The sequence below is a fragment of the Neophocaena asiaeorientalis genome, unplaced genomic scaffold, assembly GCF_003031525.2.
Source record: "Neophocaena asiaeorientalis asiaeorientalis breed wild unplaced genomic scaffold, Neophocaena_asiaeorientalis_V1.1 scaffold177, whole genome shotgun sequence".
NCBI classification, from domain to species: Eukaryota; Metazoa; Chordata; class Mammalia; order Artiodactyla; family Phocoenidae; genus Neophocaena; species Neophocaena asiaeorientalis.
Genome location: NW_020172779.1, coordinates 13088304 through 13108076, shown reverse-complemented (window position 1 = coordinate 13108076; position 19773 = coordinate 13088304). Strand labels below are relative to the sequence as shown.

Genomic DNA, 19773 nt, shown 5'->3' with positions numbered 1-19773 from the left:
AAAGATCAAGACTTGTAAGAAGTCACCAAGTGTCTTCCATTTACTTCAGGAGTATGAACTATACATGAGAACATGCCACCCTAAGCCAGGAAGAGCCTGGAATGGTGTCACTAAATTTGAATGTCCAGGACCTTGTAGCTGACTACTAATAAAGGGAATGGCAGGTGTATTGAAGTTTGGTTGATGACAAAAATAGCCCTAATATTTCTTTTGAAGAGGACATGGAAGGGGTGTCTGACTTCCGTGGTGTCTGTTTGGGTTTTTTGGTTTTGTTTTGGTTTTTTTCCTTTTTTTTGGTCGTGGTCCTTGATTCTTTCTATCAGTGTGATCTGACTCTGATGCCATATTCTAAAGATGTTCTTAAAAGCTGCACTGTCAGCGTCATTGGAATAAGCCCCACTTTTAAAAAACTAATTTGCTGCTTTTGCCCAAGTCACCAAGTTTCTCTAGTCCTCATTTCCCTTCTTTTATGAATTTAGAGAATTGAGCTACATGATTTCAAGTCATTTCGTGAACCTTATATTCTGGCCTCAGATTTTCTATCCCTTGTCATTCCCTTCATTTCCTTCCTTTCTCTTCTCCTTTCTCCCTCCCAGCAACTTTAGACATATGGTAAAAATATTCAAAGTAGTTAAGTGATTTGACCTTGGATTTATATAAGTGTTGTCCTTGTATATGCTATGTGAAACTTTAAAAGCTATAATTATTGGGTAGCATACTTAATTCAAAAAAGTTTATATGATATACACATACTGCATTTTGGTCTTACTTAATGGCTTCAAAAATTCATTTAAAAGGAATATGCTCCACTATACTGAGAAACAGTAGATTACCTCCAGTTTTTTGTAAATCAGGTTTTTTTGTTTGTTTTTGGGTAAATCAGCTTTTATAACATTATTTAGTGAAAGGTATCAGACCATGGTATTTGAAAATAATTATAGAGTATGCTTGTTAAATTTACTGAGGGAATCTGTCTACTCTCTAACTGAAGTAAAGTACTATTTTTAAAAATGATATAAATAAAGCATATATAAGTGGTTTTAATTACCACCTCCTCTGAAAGATCAAAATGTAATGAATGACCCCTGTTGGAGTCTTTTTAGCATTATCTCTTAAGAGAGATATCATATTATCTTTTAAGATACTGATTTAAAGATGTACAAAATGTAGAAAAATTATTGAAGTATGTATCTTAAAACTTATAGGATTACAAAGAAGAGAAAATTTATATTTTGTTTTTGTATTCTGTTTGATTATGATGAGCCTGGAGAAGTTATGTGTAAGAGATTTTAATTTAAGTTCAAGAACAAGGAAAACGTTTAAATTCCTTTTATTTTTAATTTTTTTATAAATTTATTTATTTTTGGTTGCGTTGGGTCTTCGTTGCTGCACGTGGGCTTTCTTTAGTTGCAGCGAGCGGGGGCTACTCTTTGTCGTGGTGTGCAGGCATCTCACTGCAGTGGCTTCTTTTGTTGTGGAGCACGGGCTCCAGGTGCGCGGGCTTCAGTAGTTGTGGCTCGCGGGCTCTAGAGCGCAGGCTCAGTAGTTGTGGCCCATGGGCTTAGTTGCTCTGTGGCATGTGAGATCCTCCTGGACCAGGGCTTGAATCCGTGTCCCCTGCATTGGCAGGCGGACCCTTAACCTCTGCGCCACCAGGGAAGTCCCTAATTCCTTTTAAATTCCTTTAGCGTACCAGGCTCAAACAGAACAATCTGACAAGGTAGAGAAATATTTAAGGACATTTCTTAGTTAGCATCTGTTGTCTTTTTCTAGTCATCGTATTTTTTTTTCCTTGAAATTTTTTTTCTGTGAGAGTTTTATTCCTAATTTAGAAATTTTAATGCTGGTACTGAATTAATTTCTTTCAGGAATAATTGAAAAATTTCTTAACTCCTTTCGGATAAATTATGTGTACTTTTATTTATGACCAAGAAGCAGTATGGCCATATGGTTAAGAGAAATGTTGGGAGCCAAATTTCCTCAGTGAGAATTCCACCTTCATTGTTTACTAATTGTTGACCTTGAGCAAGTTACTTAATCTTTCTGACCTCAGGTTGCTCAGAGATAAAATAAGGACTATGGTGCTAACTAACCACATAAAATAGTTGAGGATTTTATGAGATAATACTGTATCTGTAATACTTTAGCATATTATGTGATACACAGTAAGATCTCATTCATTGACTTTTACTTTTTATTTAGTAATTACTTTCAATTAGCACCTCTGCAAGGTGCTTTGGATATAAAAGTTAGGTTATAGTTGCTCAGGGAAAAATGAATTCTATTGCCCTTAGTTCCTTCAGTCTGTAATGTTTAAGAAGGTCCTTAATTTCCTAAATAAACCCTTCTAAATAAAGTTCTTTCAGAAGCTAAATCCTCATAATTACGAGACAGGAGATTATCTTGTAATTTTTTGCATACGTGAGCGTGTGTGTGTGTGTGTGTGTGTGTATATATAGTCTGATGCGTAACTTTCTTTTACCTCAGTTTAATATATTTTAAGCTACTTCAAATGTTTGATGAGTTGTCAAGCAACACAGGGATTGTTTGGTTAGTTTGGTTCCAAGAGGCCAGTGGAAACTGGGACCAATGAGGAGAAATTAACAAGTGGGTGAGTTTCAGCTTAATACAAGTTTTGTGTGATTCTTGAGGGTTGAATTCATGTCAGATTAAGTGTGTATCATTTGATTATTGGCTGAAGTTTCTTAAAAAGTTTTTAAAAATTGACTTGAGTCTAAAAATTTGTCATTTGAAAACAGAATGACTTACTCTTTGGATGTAGTCTTGCGGAGTAAAGTATTTAAGTAGAGGCTAAACGACTACTTGGCATAGATCGATGTTGTAGAATAAGTTCTTACTAAGGTTAGATGGTCAAGCTTGAGTCTTCCATTTTAGTGCGTGTCTTAGTTTGGGCTTCTTTAACAAAGTGTCATAAACTAGGTGGCTTATAAACAACAGAAGTTTATTTCTCACTGTTCTGGAAGCTCAAAGTCCAAGGCCAGCGTAGATGGTCCCTTCCTGGTCTAAGATTCTCTTACTCATTGATGATTGGATATTAAGCCATCCTGCCTGATAGCTTTCCACTCCTCATGGCGACTATTAATGTTAAGAAGAAACCTCAGTCCACGAAAAAATAAAAAAAAAAAGGAATTCTCACTTCAGAGAATACTTTATCTTTTTAGTTCAAATTATGAGGGAAAGTAGAAGGACAGTTTTTTTTCTTTTTTCATTTTTTTGTCCGTGCTGTGTGGCATGTGGGATCTTAGCTCCCCAACCGGGGATTGAACCCATGCTCCCTGCAGTGGAAGCACAGGGTCTTTTGTTTGTTTGTTTGGCTGCGTGGGGTCTTTGTTGCTGCGTGTGGGCTTTCTCTAGTTGAGGCGAGTGGGGCTACTCTTCGTTGTGGTACGTGAGCTTCCCATTACAGTGGCTTCTCTTGTTGTGGAGCACGGGCTCTAGGCGCGTGGGCTTCAGTAGTTGTGGTACACGGGCTCAGTAGTTGTGGTACACGGGCTCAGTAGTTGTGGTTCGTGGGCTTATTTGCTCCTCGGCATGTGGGATCTTCCTGGACCAGGGCTCTAACCCGTGTTCCCTGCATTGGCAGGCGGATTCTTAACCACTGCGCCACCAGGGAAGCCTGAAGCCCAGAGTCTTAACCACTGGACTGCCAGGAAAGTCCCGGAAGGTCAATTTTTAAGAGCCTCTTGACCATTTCAATCATAAAAAGATAACGAAATGCTTATTCCTATATATCAAATCCTTGAAGATTTCCTTGAGATTGGAGGTCTCCTGCTTTCCCCCCTCTTTCTCCTCCTCTGAAATCTCTGAGGGGAAAAGAATGATGACAGTTTCGTATTTTATCCTTTCACTACCTTGAGACCTCCTAACCTGGCATTGAGGCCCAAGTTTCTTGCCGTTATTGCTGTAGTTTGGTGGCTGGGAGAGGAATCAGAGGCACTCTGATTCCTGGAGGGTGAGGCGGAATGTTTATATGTAGTGGATGAGAACCTCTGCAGCCCTTAACCTCCGTGCCAAAATATATTAAAAAGCGATTTTTCTGAGGATGACTGTTGTGTTGTAGGATCAAGATTTTAAGAATTTGGGCTCTCGTTGCTGTAATGCATAGGAACACGAGAAATACCTATGACGATTAGTTCAGTGGTGATAAAGGGTGTTGTGGGAAGGTATCAGTGCTGTCTAGACCAGCTTTGATGTGTTAGCAGTAAACCTTTGCCTGCTAACCTTGCCCTTGATTGGGTTTCTCAACTTTGTGGAGCTTATATTTGCATTACTCCTTTGTAGGCAACACATTCCATAAACTTACTCCCTACTTTGTGTGTTTTTTGTTTGTTTTTTTTTTTGTGTTTTGGCCGCACCACACGGCATGTGGGAATCTTAGCTCCTCCACCAGGGATCGAACCCGCGCCCCCTGCAGTAGAAGCGCAGAGTCTTAACCACTGGAACCTCAGGGAAGTCCCACTCCCTACTTTGTAAAGTTGCAGTTTGTTTCATTTGACCTAAAGCTACAGCTTTTACAGGATGCCCTTCGTTTAGAAATGCTCTTCTTTGATGAACAAGCTTTTTTTACTTGAATTTTAATTCATTCATTAATTCAACTAATGTTTATTGAGTAGTGACTGTATAATAGAATGTCTGCCAGAGGCTAGAGGTTCAAAGATGAAAAAGATGTTTGGAAGAACTTTCCCATAAAACTCATCAATGAACTGCTGTGCTCTATCTTCTGTAACCTGTTCTATAGAAAAGAAAGAGCCAATATATAAAATATCAAAACCAGATAAGAACAGAGAGAAAAATTACTGGTTGGTCTTACATGATAATCCAAAGTAAAATATTAGTAAATCAAATCTAGGAATATGTATTTCTTTAACTGACCAAATAGAGTTGATCCCAGGAATGCATGGATGGTTTAGAAGTAGAAAATATATTCATGTAATCTACCATATTCATAGATTAAATGAAAAAATTGTTGATATTTTATAAAAAATGGCAATTTTGCCTCAGAATAATATATATATATATATATATATGTATATTTAATGGAAAATCAAATCAAAGTCCCATCGAGATTTTTTTTTTGTAGAACCTGACAATCACATGAGTGAATAAAAGGCCAAGAATTGCTAAGGTAGTTTTGAGGATGAAGCATCACTTAAACAATAAGCACAGACCACAGAAAAATGATGAAAAATTGGATTGCATGGAACAAAGGGCACCATAAACAAAGTTAAGACGTATTACGGACTAGGAGAAAGTATTTGCCATGTATATAAGCATCAAAAGATTGGTATTTAGAATTCCTAAGGCCCAGTTGGGGGAAAAAATGGGTGGTGTATCAGTTGGAGTCAAGTTAGGAAAACATACTACTCAGTATTTCAAATAGAGGGAATGTAACATAGAGGATTGGTTATTAAAGGTATTAGAAAGACTGGAAGGGCAAAAGGGAGAAAGAGAGGAATAGAGTGACAAAAAAGGTGGGGTGTTGCCTGCTGCCACCAGAGATAAGCTGCTACCTCTGCTAGACTTCTGTCTCTAACTGGGGCATTGGATACTGGAATCACCCCAACCAAACTTCTCCTACAGCAACTGCTAGTCTGTCTTGGCTAGAAACAGGAAGCTTCTCTCTTTCTTTAGCCTTCTCCTCGCCCTCTAGTGCCGCTTATCGAAATAACCTAACAGGAACCCAGCTGGCAGGGCAGGATGTCTAGGGGATGTCGTTTACAGATCCGAAGCCCCAGCAGTATGGAGTAGAATAGTGTATGCAAAGGTAGGTGTGGGGCTGAGAGACAGTGGAAAAAATAAATGGCACAGGTGGCAAAGGATATGAACATACATTTTACAAATGGCCTGTAAACATACAAAGAAATACACATTTATTACTGGTAATCAAGAAAATGCAAATTAAAACATCAGGTATTTCACAATCTAAAAATTAAAGCTTGAGGTTTTGGAGGCTAAGAGAGAGGAAGTCTTTTGCTAGTGGAACAGTGCATTGATAGAAGTACTTTGGAGAGCAATTTGGTACAGTTTAGTAAAGTTAAAACTGCCTTTTGATTTCTAAATAGCTGTTCTGTGGAAACTCTTCTATATGGGCACAAAGTATGGGTACTGTGTGTAAAGTAGAACTCGTTAATAGAGAGAAATTGAACATCCATTGTCCCTCAGTAGGGGAATGAATAAACAAACTGGTTTCTTTGAACAGTGGCATAGTATGTAACATCTAAAATGACTGAAGGTGGATAATTCTCAAAACACCATTGAGTGGGAAAAGTGAGTTTTAAAGGAATATGGACAGTGTATCATGTATGCAGATTGAAAAGCAGAACAGCACTATGTTGTTTATGAATACGTACCTTCGCAGTAAAATTTTTAAAATATGTTTGGCAAGGAAGCATATTTTGAAGACGCTGATTACCTTAGGAGATGGGAGAGGGGAAGAGAGGAAAGAAAGTTAGTTGGGAGAGATTGGGAGATTAACTACACAAAAAAAGTAGGCCAGAGTCTGAAGCAGCTATGGCACAAAGTTATTGCTGGGTGGTAGAGTATGTGAATATGGTATTTTTAATGTTTGAATTATTTATTAATTTAAAGAGATAGAAAATAAGAAAATTAAGAATCAGCTCCTCTGGGAAGCCTTTGGTTAGGTGTTCCTTTTTCTGTATGTTCATAGAGGTGTTGGCATGCTTCTGTATGGGAGCATGCCACATTATCTGTCTGATCCCTTCCAGTTGTCTGAGAATTTTTCAATGCCAGCTATTCAGTCTTTGTCACAGTGATTGGCAGATAGGAGCCAGGGAAAGATTGTTTGATTTAAAACAGCAATAGCAACAACCAGGCACTGTAAACAGCTAGATAGAACAGTTAGGGTTTTATAATGGTAAGATTTTCATTTAATAGACCATCTATGCATTGCTGCATGTGTTTTGGGAGAGTTCAGGCACCTGAATTCTACTCTGGTCATTTTTGTTGGGCATCTTTGAATGAGCCACATGTCTTCTCTGAGCATCAGTGGCTTTAGTTTTAAAATTTTTAGAATTATTGTTACAGACAAAAGAATGTATACCTTTATTTGTGAATTTAAAAGCCTAAAAATAAAAGATTTCCATGAATCCACCAGTAATTGAGGGACTAGGGTATTTCCTAAACCTTTGAAGTTTCCCAGTCCTATGGCCCTGTCCCTTGCCAGAGATAACCAGTATCTTAAATTTTGTGTTTATCATTCCCTTGCATTTTAACATGTATATTTTTACCACCTATAGGTATATATAATTTTTTCCTGGATTTGAAAATAGTGGTAAATTTTAAGAAAGTGAATTCAGTTCAGTGATCATATTTTTTTAAAGAGAAACTTTCATAATAAATCCTTATAAAATAGGTAATTCTGAGTTTCAGTTTTGTTTTGTTTTGCTTTAATATTTCCATCACACACCATCCTGTATACTCCTAAATTATTTACTTCAGAACTTTGTACTGTTCCTTCTCATAACCTTTGTCTGTCCCTGAATACAGGACGTTAGAGCAGGAAGCATTTCTTTCCTCTAAATTTGCAACTCAGGCAGCTAATTTGCATTGGTGGTTTAATTTTTAATGGCTGGGTACATAGAAGAGTACTAGTGCTAGTAATCTTTGACTCAAACTCCAAGATGCCATGACAATCTGATGTAATACTCTTTTATTATGGCTCACTTCCATTTAAGGAGCAACATTGGTCCCCTAATTTATTGTACTTATTGCACATAGCCAGGCATCCTAGTGAGTGTCTTATTTAAAATAGCTTAACTGGGAATTCCCTGGTGGCACAGTGGTTAGGAATCCACCTGCCAATGAAGGGGACACGAGCTCGAGCCCTGGTCCGGGAAGATCCCACATGCCAAGGAGCAACTAAGCCCGTGCACCACAACTACTGAGCCTGCACTCTAGGGCCTGCGAGCCACAACTACTGAGCCCACACGCCGCAACTACTGAAGCCTGCGCGCCTACAGCCCGTGCTCTGCAACAAGAAAAGCCACCGCAGTGAGAAGCCCGCGCACCACAACGAAGAATAGCCCTGCTCGCCACAACCAGAGAAAGCCCACGTGCAGCAACAAAGACCCAACATGACCAAAAATAAATAAATTGAAAAAAAAATTTTTAAATAAAATAGCTTAACTAAAAATTTTCTTTTTAAAATACTAAATTTAAGTGTATCCACTAGATGTCAGCATATCGTACCATATGTAGAATCAGCGCCAGAACAAATGTGAGACGTTCAGTCTACCAAGTGAACTGACCTGTGTAAAGTCACATATTTTGTGATAGAGTCAAAACTAGAAATCAAGTCTCCCAATTTTCATTCCATTCTTTGTTTACGTCATATTTCTTTAAGGCAAGTAGCTTAACTCCATGTTAATCACTAGACTAATAAAATACATTGTGCTAGGGATTGGTGGTGAGATTTTAGTACTAATATGATGGTATTATAGCTGGATCATGCTTCTCTTCCTTTATATTTTGCAGAGTAAAGAGAATCAAAGAGTCACTTTATTAAGAGGTACACTGATACCTGGTGATGATAGATTAGATAGTGTTGGTAAGGTTAAGAATTAATTAGGCTACTCTCTGTGAGTTCCTCTGTATAAGTCAGATTTCAACTAGGAAAGCAGAAACCTTGCTAGGTATTTTAAAACAGGAAATTTAATATATGTATTTATTTACGCAAGTGTTGGAAGCCTGAGCAAAAAGAGGATGTTGGGGTCTGTATTTTTACTTAAAACAACTTCTGTCACCAGTTCTGGACTGTTTTCCGGCACCGCCTCTGACACCAAATGTGTGGGCTTTTTTCCCCACACCAGCCAATTCTTCAGCTCTCCAGACACTGTCTAGGTGTCCTATAATTCATTTAATTCTAACAGTATGTGGAGTGAGTGTAGACCCCACAGGTTAAAGGCTGCATCCCATAAGACTGCCCTCCACTCCAGATGCCTGTCTCAAATCCTAGGCCTCCTACTTCTGACCAACCAGATAGATATTGGGGCTTCCCACGACCCCCTTCTCAGGTTCAACAAACTGCTTTAATGACTCACAGAACTCAGGAAAACACTTTACTTACTCGTTCCAGTTTATTATAAAGGATTTTATAAAGGGTACAAATGAACAGCCAGATAGAGAGGTACATAGGGTGAGGTCTGGAAGTATACTGAGCATAGGAGCTCTGTCCCCGTAGAGTTGGGCTGTGCCACCCTCCCAGCATGTAGATGCATTTACCAACCGGGAGGCTCCATTACGTAGGCATGACTGATGATAAATCATTGGCTATTGATGGTCAAACTCAATTCTTTTTTTACAATTAAAAAATGTTTAATGCCACCCATGACCCTTCGATTACAGAGTATATTCATTGGAGAGAATAAAATTCCTTAACCTGACATCTAAGGCTCTCTCTCATTTGACGTCAAGCCATATTTCAGTAGAGCAGAGTGGCTAAGGGCACATGGAGACAGGCCGCCCCAGCCTGAATCCCAGCTCTGTGGGAATCTCCAGTCCTTCTCCCCTCCCCAGAGGTCAGGAAATGGGGCTGAAAGTTCCAACTCTCCAGTCACGCCTTGGTCTTTGTGGCAACCAGTCCCCATCTTGAAGCTAACTAGGGGCTTGCCAAGTATCATCTAAAAAACAAGAGGCTCCTTCCACCCAGGAAATTCCAGGGATTTAGGAGCTCTGTGTTAGGAACTGGTGATAAAGGCCAAATATATATTTCTTATTATATCACAAGAGGTAACTGAGATATTTTGAAATTAAAAACAATGATTTGTTTTTGGCCGCATTAGGTCTTCGTTGCTGCACACCGGCTTTCTCTAGTTGTGGCGAGCGGGGCCTACTCTTCATTGCGGTGCATGGGCTTCTCATTGTGGTGGCTTCTCTTGTTGTGGAGCCCGGGCTCTAGGCACACGGGCTTCAGTAGTTGTGGCGCACGGGCTCAGTGGTTGTGGCTCGTGGGCTCTAGAGCGCAGGCTCAGTATTTGTGGCGCACGGGCTTAGTTGATCCGCAGCATGTGGGATCTTCCCGGACCAGGGCTCGAACCCATGTCCCCTGCATTGGCAGGCGGATTCTTAACCACTGCACTACCAGGGAAGTCCAGTAACTGGGATGTTAATGGTAACCACAGGAAGTAACCATCACTCCTAAAGCTGGGGGAGAAAAGGCAAGAGGTAGATTAGGCAGAATTTAGTTGTGTGAAGGAGGAAGGCTGGAAGCTTAGACCTCTGAAGGGGGCTAGGCATTTTGTTGCTGCCAGGAGTTCCACAAGAAGCTAGAGCTTGAAACCATAGCTGTCTTTTGCTCACGGGAAATGCTGACAGGACTTGAAAAACAGAAAGAGAGACCTTCTTTCTTCCCACGTTCTAGTTTTCTTTTAGCGGTTCTCACTGATGGAATATACTGAGAAGTCAGCTGACAAAGTAGTCTAGGGTGTACACCTCACAGCTTCCTTTCCCCAACATCACAGAGCAGATTATAGAAGGATAAGCTTGGGGGTGTGAGAAATAGGTAACAGACCGTCACTGTCCACCTCTTTGACTCCACGGCATTCGTTTAGCCATGTTGATTTAAGGACAACAATAACAGCATTTTCATGCTTCCTCTCAGAATTTTTGTTCTTGGATAGCTCATGCTCTAGGGGTACAGGTGGAACGGAAAAAACACTGTATGAATCCAGAGTCCCAGAGAGGACGCTGAGTCTACTTATTTTGGAAGTTCAGTGGAACCAGATGTGGGGAGAGAGTTGCAGTCCTGGGAGCTCAGGTTCTGCTTAAGCATGTTTACCACAAAAATATCAGAAAACAGCAAGGGCAAGAGCAAAAGGGAAATCTCGGTTGTGCTAGTTAATGAACAGATGTTTGTTGCCAGTCACTGTCATTGTGTTAGAGCAAAAGATTCCGTTTAGCAGCTTCTCTTGTTGGGAAGAAAGGGGGAAAGGAAAGTGGAGAAGTAGGTGTGAGAAGGTTAGGGTGTGATGTGCATTTGCAGTGCCATCAGGAAAGCAAATGGCTTAACGTCATGATAATTATTACACATACTTTTTGATAGACTTGCTTGAGTTGGTTATTTCTCTCCATTATACTGGCACTCAACTATTTCAGCTTCTTACGTAAAATTATCACGTTTAATACCATTAACTGCTATGTTCCTAATGTGAGTTGCAGCATTATCAGAAGCTAAGAAGGAATTATGATTTTACTTCTCCTTTAAATTATTGGGTACCTAACTGATCCTTTACATAAAAGAAATACCATTGGACCCACCTATTTACAGTCATTAAATTAATTCATTAGATACTTATTGAATATTAACTCTGCCCTATGTTGAATATTTCCTTTGTGTACTTGTATCAAATGTGTACTTGTACCAAATGTGTATCAAATACACATTTGGCCAATAATCAATATTCAGCCAAGGCCAAAGCTGAAAATCATCACAGAATGAACTTCTGAGATGCATGGATAAATCTGAAATTTTATCAAAATTTAATTATTATAATGTTATTAATTGTAGTAGTCAGATTTTAAAAGTTTGATATATTGAAATTTTTATTCTTGCCCTGTTGTCAGCTGCTGGATCACTCCTGGAATCACTTCTGCTGTTCATTATTAAATCGACACTTGCTTTCAAATCATGTGGTGATGCAGTTTAGGAGCAGTTCTGCAAACAAGACTTTGTGCACTGTTTGAAAAAGATGGTGCCTGGATTTCAGAGGCAGACGTGCTAAGTGAGATTGTTGATAATCATTTGAATCATTTTGAAGTTTCTACTATTTTAGCCTGTACTTTCTGCTTTATGTAATCATTTGAGAAATGTTTATCCTTAAACCTTAGACCTAGAAATGTGGCACTGGAGTTACATAACTGGTTTTCAGGATAGTTTCTTCTTGCCTTTCACCTTTTTATTCACCAAATTGCAACATTTTCTGTGTAATAGATTGATTAGAAGGCTTTTTTCAGCATGTGTCGTATCATATTTCTGTAATTGCTCTCTTCCAGCGCATCGATTTTGTTATTTCTTCAACAGGCTCCAGCAGGTGGAAGTTATTAGTGATTTTTTTTTTGCTGTTGGCATTAATTATCTTAGTGCAATATTGATGCTTTTTACGTTAAAGCAGATTTTTAAACATGTAATAACTACTTGGTTGAATATATGAATGGCAAAGCGATTCCAGACTCCTTTGTATCTCTGGTAGTTTGTCTTTGGAAGGACAATTATTAAAGCGATCCTTTATTTTTTGCTTGTGCAAAATACTACATTTTGTGATGTTACATTGTGTTATAGTTTTTGAATACACAACCGGAGTGTGAACTTGTGATTCCTGACCTTCATCATGTGTGTACCATTGTTAGTGAACATTGTATCATATTTTTCATTACTGATTTTCCATTCTGTTAATATTGCTTCAGAGTCACGGTACATGTTACATGAGAACCATAAATTTCTTGGTTGACAAGTAAAGCAGAAGCATAGTTGCATTCCAGAGTAACTCACCATCTTGTCAATTTTAAAGATTTTCAGTTGCTTCTACAGGTCTGAATATCTGTAAGATTGAGAAATAGCATATTTAATATTAAGTAATATTTTATATACGACAGCATATAGTTAAGGAACATTGTCTGGTAGTATGTTTTCTAGAAGACCTTTTTGCCTAGGATTCAGAGTTTGGGTAAATATAAGAAATTATTTGTTTTTAACACTAAAAATGGTAGGGTCTAGTGATCATTTTGACAAGTTTTTTCACATTCACACTTTTTTTTTTTTTTTGCGGTACGCGGGCCTCTCACTGCTGTGGCCTCTCCCGTTGGCGGAGCACAGGCTCCAGACGCGCAGGCTCAGCGGCCATGGCTCACGGGCCCAGCTGCTCCGCGACACGTGGGATCTTCCTGGACCGGGGCACGAACCCGTGTCCCCTGCATCGGCAGGTGGACTCTCAACCACTGCGCCACCAGGGAAGCCCACATTCACACATTTTTAGTCCCCGTAAATTGGAAGAAATGGGATTGTATTAAGGCATTCTTATGAAATCTATTGTTTGGTGGTTTTATTAGAACAAAGTATGTTTTCAGTATCTCCTTATTTTCTTAACACCACATTTCTCTGCATTCTTCATGCATTTATCTGAGTTGAAGATGGTAATGGATATTGGCTTGATTTTGGAGTTTGTCCTCCTTGTAAAATTTTGAGGGGACAGAACTGATACTCTGCTTTTAATTTTTTATCAGAAGGTGTGAAGAATTCCCAAATAGGACTTTTTTGGAGGATGTATGGTCTAAAGGAGATTAAATAGAATAAGCTTTAAAATGTGGGTTTAAATTTTAATGTTATGAGTGCTGTTCGGTTTTACAAAGATCAGAATTCTGATACAGGCTCGTCTCGATTCTTATTTATATTTTGGAGCCATATTTATGGCTGTGGGAGGATACTATGTTCTTCCTAAGGTATCTTGGCAAACTGTAATTTTCTTGATATTCATAGTGTCTGTCAGTTTATTTCCCTAAAATTTAACATTTCAAAAATTTAAAATTTTTGTACATAAAATTAATGGGTTTTATGGGAGGGTGGGGGGAGGGAAGGACTGTCTTCATTTATTTGACTGAGAAGGCAGTGAGCTCTTCCTAAATTCTCAGACCATTTTTTTTTCTTTTTTCAACTTATAGTTTTCAGTTGTCAGTATTTTGGTCTTTCGTCTCTCCTTGAAATACTCCTGTAATTTTACAGACAAGTTTTTGTTTTCTATGTGTATTTTTGATCATGGAATTATTCAGCACATATTTGTTACTACCTACAACGTTGTAGGCATTACTCTGGGAGCTGGGGATAGAGTAGCGTACAAAACAAAGCTCCTGTCTCCTTAAAAGTTCACCTTGCAGTAGAAGACAGACTAAACAGATAATCAAAGGAATGAATGTGTGTTAGATGGTGCTAACCGTCAATTTGGGAAGGGGATAGAGAGGAGAGAGAGGAAGAGGTATTATGGATAGATTGGTGAAGGAGGTGCTCTCTGAGGTGGTCTAATTAAAGCAACGACCACATGAAGTGCAGTAGCTTGTCATTTAAAGGTCTGTGGACAAAGCATCCCAGGCCAGGGAAAGGCAGGTACAGAGGCTCTAAGGAGAGAGAAATCTTGCTGTGTTAGAGAAACTGCAACAGGCTGTTGTGGAGAGTGATGGGAGATGAGGCCAGAGTGAGTTGGGGACAGATCACGTAGGGTTTTGTACGACCTGGTGAGGAGTTTGGATTTTATTCTGAATGGAGGAGTAAGCCATTGCATGTTTTTGAGCACAGGAAGGATGTGGTCCATTTGTATTTTTAAAAGATTGCTTTGCCTCTTATAATAAGAGATTGTAGTAGGAGGCAAAGGTAGAAGCAGTTAGGAGGCTTTGGAAGTAATCTGAGCAAGAGGTAATAGTGGTACAAACCAGACTGGTATAGCAGTGAAGGAAGTGAGGGAGGGTATCCTTTAAGCTAATGATAAAAGTATATTGAGGAGAGAGTGTCATATGCTCCTGACAGGTGAAATAAGGTATGGACTTGAGAATTGACCATCGGAATTAGCAATGGATGCTATTTGATGACCTTGCCAGACCAATTTTGGTAGTATAGGATTGGGCAAAAAGCCAGGTTGGAGTGGGCTTAACAGAGGGTAGAAGGAGAGAAATAAAAGACAATGAGTGTAGGCAACTCTTCTTAAGGAATTTGCTGCACAGAGAATCAGGGAATAAATAGGGTGGGAGCTGGGGAGGGAAATAGAATGAAGATAGGTTTTTGTTTTGCATTAAGGTGGGAGAGATAACTGCATGTATGCCAAAGGAAAGGATCCAGAAAAAGAATAGCCGTAAAGCAGGAAGGAAGCTCAGGAGAATGTGGTGTCCTGAATGTCAAATGAAGAAAGTGTGTCGGGAAGGAGCAAATGATAAATTGGGTCAAAGGCTATTAAGAGGTCCAGTGAGTTGAGGTGTGAGAATTGCCCTTTGGATTTCGCCACATGAAGGTTTCCGTGAGCTTGACAGGGACCAGCTTCATCGTAGTGGTGGGTGTAAAAGCCAGATTGGAATGAGTTGAGACAATGAGAAGAGGAAAAGTAGGAAGACATAACTACAGACAGCTCATTTGACAGGTTGCTATAAAGAGGACGGGCAGGACGATGTGGTCGGAGAAGGGACGTGAAGCTTTGCTTTTCGTATAGAGAATAGGAGAACGGGTGCCCTGAGGAAAGGTTGTCTGTCAGGAACAGGTGCAGAGGTAAAGTGAGTGGTTACTGATGAAGAAAGGGGGGTAGAAAGGATAGTAGGTGTTTCCTTTTCTTGTTTTTTTGCGGGTAAAAGATGTAGGGAGGTCATTTCTTCATGTGAGGATGTTTGAGGAGATTTTTTTAAAAAGCCTTGGGGAATGGTCAGCTGGTGGAGGGGGAAGAAGAGTGACTGCAGGTAGGAGTAGGGTTGCTAGGCTAACCTGAGAGTGTGCTTCATGTCTGTGGTCACACGTTGAAAGCAGTGGTTCTTAACTGGAGGCAGTTTTGGCCCCCAGGGAGTATCTGGCGATATCTCGAGACATTGTTGGTGGTCACAGCTGGGTGTGGGGTGATACCAGGTTTAGGTCTAAGGGGTAGCGGCCTGGGATGCTGCTAAGCATCCCACAATGTACGGGACAGCCCCGTGACAAGGAATTACATGGTTTGCATGTTAATAGTGCCGAGTTTAAGAAACCGTGGTTTATAGTGAATCTTGTCAGTATGTTTATGAGGTTTTCTTCCTTCTTCCCCCACCAAGAAGTATTTATTAAATTTATAAATAGGCTGTGAAGAAAACTGACACTAAACAAACATAGTCACTTAGATTGCGTTAGGCACAACTACTGTTGGTGAGGTTGGCAGACAAAACCTCTCTGAAGAGGGGCGTTTGAGGTGAGGCCTGAAGGGTGAACAGAAGCCAGCCGTGGGAGAGCCCTTGGAAGTGGCATTCCAGGCATAGGAGACAGTATTATAAAACACCCCTGAGCCCAAAAGAGTAGATGAAGTAACAGCATCTCTTAGGAATTTTCTGGAAAGAGAGATGAAGTGACATATTAACGGTACCATGTAGTTGTGTTTCTAGTGGCTTCTATTATTCTAGTTAAGGAAACTTCTTTTCAAATGTTTTATGGGAAAATGGTCTAATGTATTTATTAAATGCTTTTCGTGAGCTCAGAAATACATTCCACAGACTACCGGCCAGGAAGAGCGTGTTCCTTTCCAGATAAGCCTCCAACTTCGAAACAAACACATAACATGAGAGCTCGTAGTCACAAAAATACATGGAAAATATTGCAGAAGCTCAAAGTACACTATATCTGACTTCTGTGTATCAAATTTCTTCTTAGGTTATTTAGTAAATATTTATAATATTTAGTTAAATCCAAGGATTACAATAAAAAGTACATCGAAAGAAAATTCTTTAGTTTTTTCCTCCTAAATTCAGATTGGATGACAGTTTATTATCCTAAGTTGTAATTTTTATTATTTACCCTGAAATAGTGCCTCTAAAGTATATCAGTATTTTGGACCAAGTTTTATATACTCTGAAAAATCTTTTATATCCTTTGGATCAGATTTATTTATTCATCTGTAATTTAGAAATCATATTAGTCAGAACTCTTTTAGATGCAAATGACAGAAGCCCAACTCAACTAAAAAGGTAAAAGGGAAATTGAAAGAAACCAGGATATGTTAAAACCAGAGGAAAATCTAAACTCAGCTGAGGTAAATGGCAGCTGAAACTTGGGAACAAATAGAATCAGAAATTAAGGACTTGTGAACGCTTTCTGTGGCTCTCCACTGCATGTTGGCTTCATTCTTTTGTGACAGACTGGCTTCCTCTAGGGCAGGAAATACAGCTGCCACACGCTCCAAAGCCTCACATCCACAGGTTCTGCTACTGGGGACAGATCCTGTGGGTCAGTCAGGTCACTCTAAAAACAGCCAGAGCGAGAGCAGCAAACACTTTGCCAGGCATGATACTAAATGTTTTGCTTGTATTAACCCGTTTAATAATTTTATGAACCCTCTGCAGTGGATATTATTATTATACACATTTTATAGATGAGAAAACTGAGGAATGGAGAAGTTAGGACACTTGACTAAAGTCCCAGAGCTTGAAAGTGACAGAGCTGGGGGGTTTGAACCCAGGCAGTCTGGTACCTTGCAGAACTGCCAAGTAGCCATTATGTCATATTCATTGAAATCAGTCACACTGAGGGGATGGAGAGGTTTTTTGGTTTGGTTTTGTTTTTGACTGAAGAGTTAAACTATGCAAGACAGCAGGGATATGGTTTTAATTTTTTTGTTTTTTCCTATAAAAAGATATGACAACTGATAATATTATAATGAACTGTTTTCAGACCTTCGAAAAATTCCATGAGTTTTTGTTCGGAGACACACATGATGTGGGTTGCCTGCACAGCATCTTTCCTGTGTGCTGTAGGGTTTGCCCCCTAGGAGACATTTGCCACCATCCAGAATCATTTCTGGTTGTCACAACTTGTGTGGTGGGTACTACGGCATCTAGTGTGTAGAGGCCCAGGATGCTGCTGAAGATCTTGACAGTGTGAGACGGACCCCTCTCAACAAAAGAATTACCCAGCCCCACATGTTAATAGAGCTGAGGCTGAGAAACCTGTACTAGATAAACCGGGCCATTTTCTAGCTAAGAGTCACTGTTTGGGATGAAGAGATTAAAAAATTCCGAATCTTTGAGTACTTGTGAAGAGTGAATATGTCAGGACCAAGTATGATGCAGGGTGAGGGGTGTTAGGGTCACATTAGGCTGGGGTGCCTCGAAAGAAGGACTAAATAATGGAAGGAATTTGCAGAAGTAGATGTAGAAAAATGGAGCAGACAAACTTCGATAGTTTCAGTATTTTCCCTGAGGATCAACTGTGTGCGTACAAGTACAAAGGTAAGGAAACTTAAATCTGTCCCTTCTCCCTCTCTCCTGTACCTGATGAAGGTCTCATAGGACTAATTTTAGGACAGTATTTTAGCAATATTCTTGACAAAAGTGAGCTAAAACTAGGTTTTGTGATTTACTCTGATTTATAACATTGAAATTCATTGACAGATTGAAGACTGTGGTTTGTGTTAAAAGAAGTAGAGCCATTATTATTTTTTTAAAGTTATTTTGTGATTTTGGGGTTATAACAACAGGCAGCATTTTTATTGAATGCTTTCTGTGTGCCATACACTGTGCTAATAATAAGTCAGTGTTTAATCTCATTGAACTCTCATAATAACCCTTTATTTAAGATGGTTACAATGAAATGTGTGCTTTACTGAGGAAGAAAATGAGTCCCAGAGAGGTTGACTACCATCCTCAAGGACAAACAGCTATTTAGCTAGAGTTGGAATTTTGGTTTGATTCCATAGTCTAAACTCTTCTAACACCAAATGGTGTGCTGCCTTTTCCTCTTAAAGACAATTACAGTCCTCTCTCATACTGATTTTCCATCTGTGGTTGAAGTTTTGATACCACTAGGTAATTCTTTGTATATTGCTCTTGGTTCTTGTTAGTGAGAGAATTTATATATGTTTGGAAACAGATACTCCGTATATATTTGAAAGCTTTTGAAAATTGAAGCTGTGAAATATTTTTTTCCAAATGTTCCTAAAACAATTTATTGAATAGATTTAGTAACAATTTAAGGTAATTATTTGGATGTGATGATTTTGGAAAAATGGTTATATTTTCCTTATATATAAAAGTTTGGTATTATTAAACATTACAGTATAAAAGATAATTAAGATGAAATATTTCCCTTTTAGTTTTAATCTCACGTAGTCCATCTGTGTCATACATTGGACAGAATCTTTCCTGTGAATTCTGTGTGATAGGGATTTTAATATCAAAAATAACATAGATCCCTACCTCTCCCTTAGGGGGCATCATTTTAAAAGAGGGGATCCTTCGTATTAACCATATTTGTGAATAAATTAGATTGCTTTTAACATTTCTAAGAAGTATGTATCAGTCCATCAGATTTTGATCTCTAAAGCAAATAACTGTTATACATATACTGTTATCTCCTCTTTGCGAAGCTTAAAGTGAGGAACATATGCCATTGTCCAGAGAGTAGGTGGAGGAAGGGGGCACAGCACAGCTGGCCAGAGTGCTCTTTTCAGATTTCTTGTAATAGGGGTGAGCAATAAGGTGTTCTTTTTCATTGATAAAAATATTGTTACTTTTGTATTTTGTTTCATTTACATTTACCAGTAATTCCATATTTGGAGAAAAAGTATGGAGATTGAGGGAGGGGAGGGTATGGGATGCCTGTGACACCATAGTCTGCCTTTCCTATAGTTACTGCAACTACAAGGTTTGAATCTGGTTTCCTGGATGTTCCTGACCCCCTCCTTCCACCTTCATCCTCACTGAGTCATGGCAAATTCTTGAGCAAGATTTATACCATCGCGTTATTTTTCCTCTGCAAATTTATGAAGTCGTAATAATTGCTGGCTCCCTTTGTGTTTGTTTGCTGTGTTAACTTCTAAGTTATATACTTTGTATATAGTTGATATTGTTGAATAATCAATTTGTGGGTTAAATAACAAAAAGTTTGATTATTCTTAGGAGTATAGAAAATGTAAGAAATACTGGTTTATGTGTGGTAAAATTTTAAAAATGGGTCATTAATTGATATCTCCCTTCAGTCTTTAAGTGTGGTTTGAGTACTGTTTTCCATGTATTCCCAATAGGATTTGATTCTGC

At 39.0% G+C, this 19773-nt stretch overlaps 1 protein-coding gene across 6 annotated transcripts in view; it reads left to right on the top strand.

The window, feature by feature from the left end:
• The window catches only part of CYRIB (CYFIP related Rac1 interactor B), a 114018-nt gene that overhangs the window by 62197 nt on the left and 32048 nt on the right, over positions 1 to 19773 (top strand). The window lies entirely within an intron of this gene.